Genomic DNA, 14,834 nt, shown 5'->3' on the forward strand with positions numbered 1-14,834 from the left:
TTTCTATGACATTTATTTGATGGCACTAATTACCATACGGTTTTTCATGTCTTTGTATTTATCTTGACAAGAATGTTGGTGTAGGAATGTGTTACTATTCCTATCTTTTGTTTTGAAAACTGAAGCATAAAAGGTGTGATTCGTCTCCAACTATAACACAGAAGCATGGTTTTAGAGATGTGGATAAACCCTCTTTATAGCCAATGGAAAGAGATTAGTTGCCTTCAGAGGACAATTCCTATTACCACAGATAGCTATTGAATTGAATCACACCCTGGTGAAGTCTAAATTTCTTCACTGACTATAAGTAGGACATCAGTGACTAAGCTAGACTATACAACCATCAAACCATCAGATGGTTGTAAGTTGAATACCACCCTAAAATCAACAACAGAGTCCCATCTGGTAAAGATCAAAAAAGAAACATACAGATCACAGCTTTGAGCTTACAGCCCCTAGTCAGCAAGAGCTCTAGAGTTCTGGGGATGGGAAAACTTATTTATTTCAGTGTCCAATCAAAAATAAACTAAACAATAATGAGAGAAAAATCCAGAGTTGAGCAGTATCAACTATTGTGATCCCAGATATGAGTGCCACACAGCCTGTTTTCACAGCTTAGAAACCTGGAGAATGACTGGGGGAAAGTAGCATTTCCATACTGTGTAGAATTCATCCTTAGAAATAGGCCTCATAATTTTTCCTGTTAAAGCAAATCATGGTCCTTTTTTTTACCTTAATGTTTACCTTAATGTTCTAGTTGGTACTGTATATACATAAAGAAAAATGACTGAAGTAGGACTGAGAGTAGAAGAAGAATGCCAAGACAGCAAAGGGCACATATTCAAGTCTCAGTGACAGGTTTTACCCTTTGTCAATCACTGTAGGAATTAGGAAAAAAAAATCCTGAGAGATTGATATCTTAATGACAAAATATTAGGTATTCTAACATGAAAGGTTTGACCTGATTTTTCTTTTCATAAATAAATGCTTTTTGCTCAGAGAAATATTTGGAGCTAAAACTTTATTTGAAATCAGTTTTACATTTTGCAAAACCAGCATTTTTTGATTAAAAATATAAGTGTTTGAATAACTTCTTAATAGCTCTACCCTATAAAATTTATATTAAAGCTATACTCATAACTACAGGAGCTATCAGATGCTTCAAAAAAAGTTAGGCCAAGCAATATGGCTCAGTACCTAAAATGCAATAAGCTTATCAGTGCTACCCACGTTTCTTCTGTTAACAAATTCAGAGTACAAATCATCTGAGAAAAGTCTTTTGATAGCTTCTGATAAAATGTTCTCTTTTTGTTGTTGGTGGTGGTAATGGTGATGGTTTTTGGTTTTTGGGAAAGGGAAAGGGAGGGGTGTACTGGGTCTGGCTGGGATGTTAACTTTGCCTGCAGCAGCCCATACAGTGCTGTGCTCTGCACTTGTAGCTAGAAGAGCAGTGGTATCACACCAGTGTTGTGTCTGCTGCTGAGCAGGGCTGGCACAGCATCAGGACTCTCTCTGACCCTCCTAGGGGGTGGGCAAAAAAGTGAGAAAAGAAACATCACCAGGGCAGTTAACCTAAACCAACCAAAGGGATATTCCATACCATATGATGTCACACTCAGCAATAAAAGGTGGAAAAAGGAACAAGAGGGGAGAGGGGAGGGTTGAGCTCTTGTGAAAATGTTGGTCCTCCTCCTGAACGCTGGCTACGTGGTTTGAGGCCCTGCTTCAAAGATGTGATCAAGCCTTGGTGGTTAAGAGAATAATTTCTTTCCTCTGTGCTTCCATATAGCCTTTATTTTATTTACTTATTTATTTATTTCCCTTTAGTTAAATTGTTTAGTTAATAATAATCTTTCCTTAATAATTATTTCTTTTTTCCTTTAATTAAATTGTCCTTATCTCAACCTGTGAGTTGTTCTTTCCTTTACTTCTTCCCCTCCTCATCTAAGGAAGGGGAGTGAGAGAGCAGTTGAGGTGTTTAGCAGCTTAGCATGGTAAAACCACCACAAGGGGGAGGGGGAAGGTGAGGGGAAAGGGTACCTGAACAGATTTATTCATAACTTTATAATGTGATGTTTTGGCTCTATGATTTGATTTCAGGGTGAGAACTAAAAGGTGTGTTGCATTTTTATCTGATCACCTCTTCAGTCTCACAATATTCCAGCATTGTGAAAGCATGAAAGCTCATTTGTTGCCAATGCATAATTATTATGCATTAGGACAGGGAGGCTTCCTTCCTGGCTCAGATTGATTTTGATCTCTCTCAGCCCACACTTAAGACTGCAAAGAGAATACATCTGTTACTTAACAGCAGGTGATACAACACTAGATGTCATATGTTTTGAACAGTTATAAAAATACAGGTGGTTAGATAAGCACTATGTAAAGCAGCAAATGCAAGTGATCAATGCATTTATATCATATTGGTCACACACAAAGGTAATTGAAAAGTGGGGAAGTAATTTAGTCTCACATATTTAATTTTGACAAACTCATGTTACCTACATGTATTTATCTATAAAGAGATATAAATAAGTAAAACAATAGTATATATCTTTTTCACTGTGTATGCTTTAAGAAGACTTTGAGACAAATAACAAGCAAAACTTGGTGGGAAGATTCCTGTGCCTGGAGTGCTATGATGTATGGTTATAAGCTCTTCAGAAGAGATAGGTGAGGCCAGCATGTGGAGCTGTGTTTAACAAAGGAACTTGGTTGTATGGAGCTCGCTGTTGGTGATGACATGGTTGAGAGCCTCTGGAAAAAGATTAAGGGAAAAGCAAATAAAGTGGATGTCATCGTGGGAGTCTACAATAGGCTCAGGATGACAGCAGCCAGGATGACACCACCAATATCTTAGTTTCTTTTAAGAAACTAAGAAATATCTCTAGATCAGCTGCCCTTGTCCTTATAGGTGGCTTCAAATTCCCAGAATTTAACTGGGAGTACCACACAGCTGATACAAACAGGTCCAGGAAATTCCTAAATCATGTTGACAATAACTTCTGTGTACAGGTTATCAGGGAGACAACTAGGAAAGGTGTCCTCCCAAATCTGTAACTTGTAAACAGAAAGTGTCTTGTGGGTGAAGTGGTACTTGGAGGCTGTTTTGGCCACAGTGACTGAGAATGAAGTAGTTTAAAATCTTTGGTGATAGGAGGAAAACTACCAGCAAAACTTTGACCCTGGATATGGGGAGAGCAGAATTCAGGCTGTACAGAGATCTAGTAGGTAAAGTCCTCTGGGAAACTTTTGGAAGATATTGGGCTCCATCGTTGCTGGTTAATTTTAAGACTCACCTCTTAAGAGCAAAAGAGCAGAAGTCAAGAACGTAGGAAAGAAGATCAACCAAGGTCAGCTTGGTTGATCAGTGATCTTCTAGTGCTTAGGTGAAGAAAAAAAGAAGGGACATAGACACTGGAAGTGAGGTCAGGTGACGTGAGAGGACTACAGAGATGCTGTTGGCCATTGAAGGGCCAACATACATGTCTTTAAAACACTGCTAGATTTGAAGCTGGCTGGTACTCTGGGGGGCAATAAAACCAATTTTTTTTTTAAGTATGTAAACAGGAAAAGGAGGACGAGGGATGACACTGGTTTGTTACTTCTTGTACTGGGTCTGGCTGGAATGGAATTAACTTTCCCTGCAGCAGTCCATACATTGCTGTGCTCTGCACATGTAGCTAGAACAGCATTGGTATCACACCAGTGTTGTGTCTACTGCTGAGCAATACTGGCATAGCATCAGGACTTCCTCTATCTGCCCCCTCCCCCCCCTCCCCCCCCCCATGCCAGCAGGCTGGGGGTAGGCAAGAGGGGAGGAAGGAACATTACCAGGGCAGCCGACGTAAACCAACCAAAGGGATATTCTATACCATATGATGTCACACTCAGCAATAAAAGGTGGGAAAAGCAAGAAGAGGGCAGCTGTAGGCTCTCGTGAAAACATCTGTCCTCCCAAAAAACGGCTACATGCATTGAGGCCCTGCTTCAAGGACATGGTCAAGCATCACTCGTTAGTAGTAAGTAGAGAGTAATTTCTTTTCACTTCCACATGGCCTTTGTTTTGTTGGTTGTTTTATTTTATCCATTTCCCCTTCTCCTTTAGTATTATTATTTAATTATTAATAATTTTCCCTTAATAATTATTTTTCCTTAAATTAAATTGTCCTTATCTCAACCTGTGAGTTGTTTCTTTGCTTTACTTCTTCCCCTTTTGTACTGAGAAAGGGGAGTGAGTGGGTGGTTGTGGTGGAGTTCAGCTGCCTAGGAAGGTAAAACTGCCACACTTTTTGAGACTGGTCACCTCATAAACAGGAACATAGACAGAGCAGAGACATTTAATATCTCCTTCACCTCTGTCCTGAACACCAATGAGGGACCCTGGGACACCCTAGAGCCCTGAGTTAGAGGACCATGACTGCAGAAACACTAAACTCCTAGCCAACTCTAAACTTGTGCAGGATTTGATACTCCAGATGGATGCATGGAGTCTATAGGTCCCAATGGAATTCATTCCAGGGTACTCAGAGAGCTAGCTGATGTCATCATAAGATCTCTCTCAATTATTTTTCAATGGTTCTGAGAATCTGGAGCGGTTCCAGCTGACTGGAAGCTGGCAAATATTTCCAGTTTTCAAGAGAGGCAAGAAAGAAGACCCTGCTAATCACAGGCCTGTCAGTTTCAATTCTTTGCCTGGTAAAATTACAGAGGAGGTTGTTCTGTGAGATATTGAAAAACATTTGAAAGACACCGCAGTCATTGGTCATAGACAACGTGGGTTCATAAGGGGAAAGACTTAATTTCCAGTTATGGCAATGTTACCCACTTAGTTGAACAAGGCAAGCCAGTTGATGTAATCATTTTGGATCTCAGCAAAGCTTTGCTACTGTTTCTCACAGTATCTTTCTGGATAAAACATCCAGCACATACCTAAATAAATATATAATATGATGGGCAAACAATTGGCTAATGGATTGGGCTCAAAGGGTTATAATAAATGGGATTACATCAGGATGATAGCAAGTCATTAGTGGGGTTCCACAGGACTCTATTTTGGGGCTAGTTCCCTCTAATGTTTCTATAGACATCAAGGATCATAGAATCATAGAATCATTAAGGTTGGAGAAAGAACTCCAAGATCATCTGGTCCAACCATCACCCTACTACCAATGTCACTCACTAAACTGTGTCCCTAAGCTTCAAGTCCAATCTTTCATTAAACACCCACAAGGAATGCTGACTCCACCACTTCCCTGGGCAACCTGTTCCAATGCCTGACTACTCTTTCTGAGAATAAATGTCTCCTGTTTCCAACCTAAATCTCCCCTGGCTACAGGACTGTGGTGGTTTTACCCTGTTGGGCAGCTAAATGCCACAACAACCACTTCATTACTCCCAGTCTTCAAATGAAAAAGGGAAGAAAATAAAATGGAAAGGGCTCAAGGTCTGAGATAAGGAGAGGGAGATAACTCAACTATTGTCAGAGGAAAGAAAAGACCCAACTTTGGGAGATTAATATAATTATTGCCTATCATTAGCAGACTAGAACACAGAGAAATTACAAACAATCTAAAAACATCTCTCCCCAGTGTCAACCCCCCACTACCCTCCCCCCCTCCCCTTCTACATCCTCCCCCCAGGCAGCACGGGGAATAGGGAATGGAGTTTGCCATCAGTCCTTGAGGCTGTGTCTCTGGCAATCCTACACGGTCCCTCTCTGCCCCTGCTCCACATGGGGTCCCTCCCACGGGATGCCATCCTTCCTGAACTGAGCCTACGGGGGCTGCCCACAGGCAGCAGCTCTTCAAGAACTGCTCCCACATGTCTCCGTAACAAGGGGTCCATCTGTCAGGAGCAAACTGCTCCAGCACGGATCCCCCACGGGCAACAGCTCCCCCCACACCCCCTGCTCCTGTGTGGGCTCCTCTCCACAGGCTGCAGCTCCAGCCTGGGGCCTGCTCCTGTGGGGGCTCTCCATGGGCCACAGCCTCCTCTAGGCCACATCCACCTGCTCCACCAGGGGCTCCTCCATAGGCTGCAGCAATGGGCAGCACCTTGGGGGCTGCAGGGCTGGTTCTCAGTCCTTTCTCCCACCTGCTGTAACACAGCAGTTCTTTTTCCCTTTCTTCAATCCGCTCTCCCAGAGACACAACCAGCCTTGCTCATGCCTCGCCTCCAGCCAGCAGGCAATAAAAAATTCCTATGTGTCCACGGACATGGGTGTTGAATGTGTTCATCTTGAGAATATGCATCCACCCAGCCACACAGAGACTTCCACCACAGGACGTGCAGTGCAATCCAGGAGAGTTCACTTCCCTCCAGTGGCTGATTACAGTGGAATGGGGACACTAGGTGAGCTCCTCTTAATACAAATTCTGGCAGCCTAGGTGAGGCAAGTTCTGTTGTTGAGCTTGACACTGTGCCTGAAGCCCATATATTTAAGCAAGGCTGGGTAATTTCTTCATTCAGATCTCTTCTATTCCTTTTAAAGAATGTGCACATGCTCTGCTGTGCTGCAATGCCATCACCTTCCCTCCCTGTATCCTAAGTAACTCACAGGGAAAGAAAACACAAACAAAACAAAACAAAACAAAACAAAACAAAACAAAACAAAACAAAAAAAAAAAAAAAAAACACTGAATATGTACTCAAGGTATGAAACCAGGAATTCAGGATCTGTAAACTTTAAAACAACACATGAAACAGTTTTAAATGGCCCAAGGACCAATATTAGTACTAACCCACTTAGGAAAATATGCTGCAGCTATTCCCCAGAAGATTCTCATTGGGAATTTTTCCTTGATATCCATATACAAGTTATGCTTGCTTTAATTTCGCCTGTTATTTCTTGTTGTACCTTTTAGCCTCATGCCAAAGTTTCTTATCAAGAAAATTTCTTATCAAACTCAGTTTCTTGAAAAGTAAGGAGTTTTGCTTAGAATTCTCCAGTGCTTATCTTTTCCTTTTTTTTTTTTTCTTTTTAACATCTTTTTTCTTTTTAACATCTTGTTATTTCCCCTTTCATTTTTGAAGGTGATGAGCAATGTTTGTTTCATTTTCTTTTTCAGTTTTATGATCTCTGAATATTTCTTAAGTCCCTTCTTGATCTTTTCTATATCTCATGCTCTTTGCAATGAGTACTGTCCACAGTTGCATGAGCAGATAATTGCAGAATTTTATTCAGCTAGAATTTTCCTTTCAAGTAAGTCTTTCTCCTAATACACACTGAATCCAAATGAAAATAAACAGCTTGTCTTCTGGTAGTATTATCATACAGCATGTGTTTTTCATTGTACTAGCATCTGTTTACAGTTCTCTAATACTTTGAATCTTGTGACGTAAAATCAATAAAGGGATGTCCTCCTGCACCTGACCATTTCTGCTTTGATAATAGTAAACCGCACTTGAAATAGCAACAATTGTGTATTTGTTCTTATAGATAGATTCAGCAGCTGCTTGGTAGCTTCATAAGTTTGTACTGAAATATGATATTTTCTCTTCTTGAACTTAACAAAACCCTGTCCTCTTTTTTTTTTTTTTTCTGTCATTTTCAATAAGCTGCCCATATTCTTGTTTCTTTGTGAATAAAAATGTGTGGTTCAATTACAGGAGCTGATGTTGTGAAGGTTAAATCACTTCACTGTGTCTCTTATACTCTCTATAAGGAAAAACTTTGATTAACCAAGTTTTTCACATTAACAATGATGGTCTACGTAAAGTAGAGCATCTTGGAATGAAAATGACCATTTGGATCACCCTGTGTAATCTTTGTAGCATTGTAACATTAACATTTTATATATTTTTTCATGCACATTCATAACCACAATGATTACTTTTGAGAATAATCCCAAGGCTACAGCCTTGTTTCTTTGAGTTTACAAATGTGTTATGCTTAAAATACACTCCATGTTGAGATGTGAAAGGTTTCTTAAAACAGCATTTGCTATTCCCAATACTAGTTTTTGAAAATGAATGAATACTATCTTTTAAAATAATTCTTTCCAGAGATCTGTTTTCTCTATTTTATATCAGAAAACTTGAGGAAATAAATCTACTTAACAATTAATAGGTCTACAATGTTCTTTTGTAACAATCTAAACAGAACTCCATCTTTTTTTTTTTTTTTAATAGGTGTCCTCTAGCAGCAAAGTCTCCAGAACTCTCTTCTAGTCATCTGTGGTTAGGATCTAGGATCATCTAACCTCTCTTCATCCATGTCAATTGTTTCCTATGAAGATATTAGCAGTGGAAATAAACCTCTCCTACACTGATCTGTGCTTTACCCCAGCGTATAGAAGATTATAACGAAATCTCATTCAGTTTAAGAGCTGTTTCTGAAAGCTACGATCTGCTTCACGTATCTGTCACTTCTTTCTAAAACTTTCTTTTATATAATAGTGTTATAAATGAAGTCTCAACTCTGAATTTAGTAACATAAAAGAATATTTATAAAAGGCAAGTAAACAGCGCTGGGCACGCGGGGAGTCTATGCTCTACCAACACGCACACGCAACCGTTGAACTTTCCAAATATATATAGGACATTGCTGTTACATATTTACAAGAAAACCCCGAGTACGCCTATAGATATGTACATCCTATCCCCACTTCATATTATAATTCTCTTTGTGGTGGTCGTTGTGGGTGAAAGGCTCACGGTTTCCCCATCACTATTAGCAACCTTTTGTTCCAGACTGCAGGAGCGGCTTTGACCGTCTTCCTCTTCTGCACATGCTCTGCCCACCACAAGGTTCCCTAAAGCAACAAAACGTGATCGCTTTTCCCGCGTTTCACACTTGAAAACGCACTAAACAATAAATGTTTAAACACTAAACAGTTCTAACCAGCAACACCCTCCCCGCAACTTCCGTCCCTTAACAGAGGGGAAAACAAGCAATCCCAGATGGCAGGGCGTCGCCTCAATCACCCTTCTTTATTTCCTCTAAACTCTTTACATTCCTGATGTAAACAAACTCTTAACTCATCGTTAAGAGTTTGATGTTATCACCAACCACGAGGCTTTCCGACCCCCATTGCCACATTCCCAAATCTCCCCCTTCTTTATTAATATCACCATTTTTCTGACACGAATTACCACTCCATATATAACAATATGTTTGTTTGTTTCCATTATATATCAGGTTATTTGTTTCTTTTGTTTTCTCTTTTACCTTATCACAAGCAAAATGCTTATTGTGTTTCTATTTTTTTTTCTATTTTATTGGTGTCTATTACTTACATTTCCTTATTCAACTCCTTGTTATATTTTTAGCTTTCATTAACATGGATCATGGCAAGACCAATTAAAATTGGTTACTAGCTGAGTCTGTCTGATTTCTTTGAGTAGCAAAGTAGTCTTAATTTCCAAGGAGAAAGCAAGGGATATAATGGGATTTAGACTCTCTGGCAACTGTTGAACCTTTGAAACAAATAATACCCTTAGGACATCAGAGCTAAGTGAGGCTTGGAAAAATTCACAAGTCTTTCAGCAACCCATAACAAAAGGTCTCCTGCATACCTGGAGAACATGCTGACTCTGGCTCTTTACATAGCTTGGAGGTGAGAGCACTTCCCACAGCAGCTGTATTGTCTTCTTATCCTTTTTCCCCTTTACTCCTGGTTGGCCACTAAAACATATTTGCAGGGCTTCACAGTATGAACAGGTGTAAAAGACTTTCCCAGATATGTTTACAAGAAATTGGCCCTGATTTGTCTTTTCTTCCTTTCTTTCAGTTTCAAAGTTTTTGTTGTTGTTTTTGGTGGTGTATTTTTTTTTTGTGTCTGTGTGTGTGTCTGTGTGTGTATGTGTGTGTCAGACTGAGAAGGAAGTGCAAGACACAGACTTGGAATTTAATAATTACATTTCTAGCATAAATCAGCGAAAGAAAACTGTGTTATTTCCTTGTCAAAAGTGCAGTGTAGGCCAAGACAAATGAAACATTGTCTGAACAATAGATTCAATGCAACAGATTTACTATAAATCACGTACAAAGGTTAAGGTATTTGGCTTTGTTTTTCCCCTTGGAAAAAATGAGACTTTGAGATGAACTGAAAACAATTTTGAATCTATCAGAAGGATTGATAAAGCTGTTAACATCACTTCTTTATGAATCCTTATAAGGGATTCAAATAAAAACTGGAGGACACAATCCATTCATTTCAAAATTTTTCATGGAGAGTAAATACTTCCAGAGCACATGAAATAAAATGACAGGATAGAAAGATCATCAAAGTCTATTATATTCATTTTCCATTACTTCTGTGTACTTTGTATCTGGTTCTTAGCTGCTAGTAAGGCAATATGTTTGATGAGTAGCAGTAAATTACAAAGATGTTTCTCACCCTCTTCCAAACATGCCATGCATTTACATCTCTAGTGTCAAGATCATGTTGTTATCTTTTCTGAACAACTAAGAAAAAAACGTAAATATTAATTAAAATTGGGTTAACAGTGGGCATACTGACATCTCCTTGGATTTTGCATTCATTTAGGACCATTGAAAAATGACCTCAAGTCTTAATTAACATATGATCTGGAGGATATCTGAATGCAAAGACTTACAGAATACTCAATTCTTAGACTGAGAGAAATCATGGAGTGGATTCTAGATTTTCTAGAATCTTTTCTAGATTTTTTTTTATGTGATTCTTTATCCCATAACTAAACTCACTGCAGATGTAGGTGTTATTTGAGTGAGCAAAATGAGCACAAAAAGATTAAGAATGGTACAACTCAATATGAGGTTGTGATGATATTCAAGTACCCTTTAAATTCAGAAAGGAAAGACTTATATTGAAAAAAATATATAAATATAAATATAAATATAAATATAAATATAAATATAAATATAAATATAAATATAAATATAAATATAAATATAAATATAAATATAAATATAAATATATAACTCCTTTGGCTAATAAAGAGTGGAGCATGGTAAAGGTTGATAAGACCCAGGCACAACCCTTCTTTCTACCATTTAAACTTTATTTCCTTTATAACATTCTTGTTTCCAGATTTTTCTTTCACGAAATTATCCTTTAAATTTTCTCCCTTTTCAGTCTATTTTTTTTTTTTATTTCCTTTCTTAAGGGAAAATTTAAGAGCTGGTTATTCAAATAGAAGTGACCAAGGTTTCCTGACAAGCTAATGAATTTTTTCCATAAGCTACGACCATGACTGTTGTATGGTCAAAGCGTATGGTTTGGTAAGATCCATAGTTCTCTTGCCATCTTCAAGTGTAAGGAAGACTAGGCTAGAGAAAAATTAAAGGCTCATAACTTCAAACATTGCCAGATATCTGGCACCACTAGTATTAAGAGGAAAATGTTTCTGAGGAAACACCGGGAAGCTGAACTTTTGGAGGAAGATATGTGAAGATACGTCTCCTGATTGACAGCTGAGCTGTCTGACCTGCTAAGCAACATTTTTCTGAGCAAATTCCTGTGCCCTCGAAGCAGGACTGGATATCATTGGCTATGTGCAGAAGATGAGGACATGGAAAGGAACCTAGACCCTCCCACCCTTTCTGTCTATGACCCAAACACAACACTGTGTTTGTTGTGTTTTTATTATTTTTTTTTTGTTATTTTGTTTGGTTTGTGTTGTTGTTTGGTATTTGTTTGGTTTTGTTTTCTATTAGAAGCAGGACTTGTTTGTAGATTGGGGAATGTTGGAAAATATTTTTCTCCCTCTGGAGAAAATAAGGCATAAGTGGCTTTAAGACAATCCTGTTGAGATTTATGGATATCCTGCAGTTCACAGAATATTATCCACCATTATGATTATAATGTCACTTGTACAACCTTACTATCTATATGAGAATGTTTTCAGTATTGTAAATCACTTTAAGAGCTTACTGTGCATTTATGTAAAGTCTAGTACATATAGGAGAAGCTGTAAACACTTTGTTTCAGTTGCATCACAGCACATCAAATCCGTTCCTTGGGATGTTCATTTCCCTCCAGTTTTAAACATAATACCAAACAAGTGAAAATCTTGTCAGTATGTGGTTGTCTTGCCCTTTCCTGGCAGCTGTCAGATTTGTACTTCAGTTTAAGTCAACAGCATACTATTGTTTTCAAGTAAAGGACACATTACATCTCTACGATACACAAGATAGAACCCACTGCCTTAATTAGCAATTTTTGCTACAATCTGAAATGTCAGCAAATATTCAAGAGGTACCCTTCCAGAATTCAACATCAAGACATATAAACCTGGTTTTTACATATATGAACAGATAACTGCAGCAAGCCTGTTGTCGGTAATTCTCAATGTATTTTCCATTATGGATGAGAATCAACTGCTTCTAAAAGGTTCTTAACTACAAAGTGATGCAGGAAAATGTAGTGGAAGAAGTCCAGTGGAGATCCAGAAAGATGATCAAAGGACTGGAACACGTCTCCTATGAGGAGAGGCTGAGGGAGCTGGGACAGTACATCCAGGAGAACAGGAGGTTCAGGGGAGAACTTATTAAGAAATACCTGGAAGTGCAAAGAAGATGGAGCCAGGCTCTTTTCAATAGTGCCCTGTTCCATGACGAGAAGAAATGGGCACAAACTGGAACACAAGAGATTACATCAGCAAACAGTTCTTTACAGAGTGGGTCACGGAGCGCTGGCACAGGTTGCCCAGAGAGGTTGTGAAGAAGAAACAAAAAGCTAAGATAACAAAATGTTACAGATTTATTTGAATAATCAAGAGCCCTTTTTTAAATGTTACAAGTTGTTTTGTTATTAATGCTAGGAGGCAGCCTGAGTCACTGCAATATAGAAAATAATTCATTGTTTGAGATTTCTTATGTATTTCATTTTGATGAGGTATGCTTATTTCTTTTTAGTTGAAATTAATTACATTTGTTCAGTAATATTATACATAACCCCTATATCCTAAACCTGTGGAATCCAAAATGTATTTTAGAAGTATTTATTTACAAAGACTCCTATTTTCTGCTTTCTGTGATGCTTCAGTCAGATCTTTGATGTAAATTACCCTATCTCCAGTGAAGCTGTATGTGTCTTTGTGCAGAGGCTGATACAAACTGTGTTTATTTTTATGTGTGTCTTAAATCCAACTCCTGAAACAAGGATATGAATATTGCAAACTGAGCAAGCAGTACTACCTCTTATAGAAACATACATATACACATAGATACATAAAGTTCATGCATTAAACTTACATGGTTTGAAAAAAATTATGCTGAAATCTGTTATCAGACTTTCTGGACATTTCCACTAGCAAATTAGTGCAGTGGCAGTTGCTGGCAGCCACTCTCCCCCAGAGAAAGAGTCATCCTGTGTCACTGCCAGTGCAGAAGAGCACACTCAGCACTCCTGCAGAAAGCCAAATGATGAGCTGCAAATGCCATTTCAGATAAGCATTCAAAATTCCCAGATGTGGAATTAGTTTGGGTGACTATACCACTGTAATACTGGAGCAAGGCATAGGTGACTGTAGGCTTCAGGAATTTGCAAGATTAGGTCCCCAAGCAAACAGAGCTGGGCAGGGGATCCATGGACCACTGCCCCATCCCACAACACCTAGGTGAAATGAGCAAGACAGCACCCCAGAGCCTGGTTCAGAAATGTATTCTCCCAGACTTAGAAACTGGCCTTTTGGAGAAACTTGTATGCCTCATAAATATCTATATGGGAGAGACCTGATAATAGGAGTCTGGGAGATATCTTGTTGCTAGTAGTGCTGCAAGAAAAATTCGACTGAGTATCCAGGCAACCATGTAGAAAAGAAGCAGCAAAGAAAATTGTTCATCTCTGAGGCTGGATAGAGGAGACCTTTGGAAAGTTGGAATTAATGTAAATTAAAAGTAAAACAGGGGTCTTTCAAGTCTGTCTGGCTGCAGTAAGGTTGTGTGCAGGAACCCAGGGTCAGCTTTCTGTCCAGGAAGCATAGACCTTCTCCAGAAGAAACAACATCATGCATTTCACAGAATAACAGAACCACAGAATCACAGAACTGTAGGGGTTGGAAGGGACCTCAAAAGATCATCGGTTCCAACCCCCCTGCCAAAGCAGGTTCCTCAGAGCAGGCTGCCCACGTAGGTGTCCAGACAGGACTTGAATATCTCCAGAGAAGGAGACTCCACAACCTCCCTAGGCAGCCTGTTCCAATGCTCCGTCACCCTCACCGTGAAGAAGTTCTTTCACATGTCAGTGCGGAACTTCCTGTGCTCTAACTTGCAGCCATTGCCTATCCCCACAAACCACTGAGAAGAGGTCGGCTACATCCTTCTGTCCCCCACCCTCAGATATTTATATACACTGAGGAGATCCCCTCTCAATCTTCTCTTCTCCAGGCTGAACAGACCCAGGTCTCTCAGCCTTTCTTCAGAGGGAAGATGCTCCAGGCCCCGTATCATCTTTGTGGCCCTCCGCTGGACTCTTTCCAGGAGATCCCTGTCTTTCTTGCACCAGGGAGCCCAGAACTGGACACAGTACTCCAGGTGAGGCCTGACCAGGGCAGACTAGAGGGGGAGAATCACCTCCCTTGACCTGCTGGCCACGCTCCTTTTAATGCACGCCAGGATGCCATTAGCCCTCTTGGCCACAAGGGCACACTGCTGGCTCATGGTCAACCTGTCGTCCACCAGGACCCCAGGTCCTTCTTCTCAGAGCTCCTCTCCAGCAGGTCGTCCTCCAGCCTGTACTGATACTTCGGGTTGTTCCTTCCCACGTGCAGGACTCTACACTTGCTCTTATAAATCTCATTTGGTTTCTTCCTGCCCATCTCTCCAGCCGGTCCAGGTCTCGCTGAATGGCAGCACAGCCTTTTGGCGTGTCAGCCACTCCTCCCAGCTTTGTGTCATCAGCGTA

This window comes from Anas acuta, chromosome 2 (genome assembly GCF_963932015.1).
Source record: "Anas acuta chromosome 2, bAnaAcu1.1, whole genome shotgun sequence".
NCBI lineage: Eukaryota > Metazoa > Chordata > Aves > Anseriformes > Anatidae > Anas > Anas acuta.